General features: G+C 38.5%; 1 non-coding gene across 1 annotated transcript; it reads right to left on the minus strand.

The window, feature by feature from the left end:
- Positions 1-1,274: 1,274 nt before the first annotated feature.
- Positions 1,275-1,346, minus strand: TRNAW-CCA (transfer RNA tryptophan (anticodon CCA)). The gene has a single exon. It is a non-coding gene; the product is annotated as a tRNA-Trp (tRNA).
- Between the last annotated feature and the right edge of the window lie 852 nt (positions 1,347-2,198).

Raw genomic sequence — 2,198 nt, forward strand, 5'->3', positions numbered from 1 at the left:
TCCATAAAGACATCTTCAAAAACTTGGTTCTCTCAAGCTATTGTGTGGCCACACTGAAGCCATCCCTCAGGTCCCTCTTCTGAGATGGTATGGTCCTCTCCTCTGTATTTCCTCTGTTATATCCATCAAGACTTCATTCAGAGAGGACTGTAGGCAGAAATCACCACCATTCACATGAAGCTGTCCGTGACTGATAACACATTTTTCATCTGAAGATTAAGGGTACACCCTTACCTTGCTACCTAATGTGTGGTCTACAAACTGCTAGCAGCAGGCTCACTTGGTAAACTGTTAGACATGCAGGATCTCAGGAACTTCTAGGCTGATTTGTGTGTGCAACAGAGTTTGAGAAGTTCTGCTCTACCAGTAGTTAAAATATTTAGTTAGCCATGTGTTCATGACACAGGCAGCATCTCAATGAGATTCAGCTCTAGCTTCCTTAAAATGGAAAAAAGCCATTCAACTAATCTTCCGCTCCATTCGGCCCTTTCAGTCATCTTGCTTTGCTGAAGTTCGTTGTCCTTGCCAGGTGTCATTGTCCTGCCTTGTAGTGTCTTCTGCCTCGTTTCAGGAATGTTTGGTCACAAACGCAGCCTCCTAATCCATTTGCCTGAGTGCCACTCCCTCTATTCTGAAACATGGTTTCCTCCATTTAAAGAAATTTCCGATTCCTTCCTCACCCGAGATCTAGACTTACTGTTATGCCATCTTTTAAATCTCAAACTTTCTGATCACCAGTGTGTCCCCCTTTCCACTTTACTAAGCACTTTACTTAAATTGACTCCAGCAGAAACTCTTCCCAAGGTAAGAAGAGCTAAAGCTTTCATTACTTCAGATCTTTTCACAATTAGAGTTAAAATCTAAACATATTTATGTGTGCAACTTACAACCAACTTAAAAAAAAATTAAAACCACAAAGAAAAATTTTAAAGAAACTGGCTATTCCAGGGAATAATAAGTGCTCTGCATACCACTAAGTACATTTGTCCTAAGGTAGGAAGATCTAGCTAATGGTTTATGAGTGGAAGACTCAAGAGTTAGACTATCTGAGTTCAATTCCTGATACACTACAGAATAATTATTTTAAAAAATAACTACCAAAAATGCCTATCTTAAGAGCAGGAGTGAAAAGAAAGTGAAAGTGAAAGTGAAGTCGCTCACTCGTGTCCGATTCTTTGTGACCCTGTGGACTGTAGCCTACCAGGCTTCTCTGTCCATGGGATTCTCCAGGCAAGAATACTGGAGTGGGTTACCATTTCCTTCTCCAGGGGATCTTCCCGACCCAGGGATTGAACCTGGGTCTCCTGCATTGGAGGCAGACGCTTTAACCTCTGAGCCACCAGGGAAGCATCCTGTGAATTATCTGGTCATTTGCATACTCAAAGATACAACTGTTTATCTTAGCTAATATCACAGTGCCATAAAAATTGATTTGGCTCCAAGAATATGAGAATACTATAGCTCCAAGAGAGTATTACTGACACATATGTTAGAGAATAATGCCAGACAGTATGGACCCTGACCTCAAGGTTTGAATCCTAGCTCTGCCATTTAAGCTGTGTAGCTTTGAACAAATTTCTTTTTTTTTTTTTAACAAATTTCTTAACTTCACCATTAATTATTCTCATTAGCAAAAAGGAGATATTAATGTCTATATTATAAGATTGTTTAAGTGATTAAATGTGTTGTTCTTTGTGAAAGTACTTAAACTATTCCTAAATACAATGCCAAAAATGTCAGTTATTATTTTAATACCATAGCCTATTAGGTATAAGAGCTTTACCTAGAAAGTTATCTTCCATAACCATCCCCAAGCCCAGCTGAAAACTTGACCTTGTATGTATCCCTTACCTGGGATAGATAGCCTGCGCAATATTGTTCTAGAAGCCTTTGTATATTAAAGAAATTAAAAAATTGAGAGGAGGTGTCTCAAACATTGGGTAAAATTGATAAACATGATAGATAAATAAATCTGTTATTTCAGTTATCCGCTGAGCAAATTCAAATTATTCCCTAGGTACCTACTAGTTGCCATATACTGTCTTCATGAAACTAACAGAAGCAAAGATGCGCCTAAAAAACTAGACTCCAAAATAAACATACAACTATGGTAAGTGCTTTAAAGCAAAAACAAATCAAACAAACAAAAACACATGTTCTCTCTCTGTTGCAGAGACTAATAAGGGGCCCTACTATGG

The sequence above is a fragment of the Ovis canadensis genome, chromosome 9, assembly GCF_042477335.2.
Source record: "Ovis canadensis isolate MfBH-ARS-UI-01 breed Bighorn chromosome 9, ARS-UI_OviCan_v2, whole genome shotgun sequence".
In the NCBI taxonomy this organism is placed as follows: Eukaryota; Metazoa; Chordata; class Mammalia; order Artiodactyla; family Bovidae; genus Ovis; species Ovis canadensis.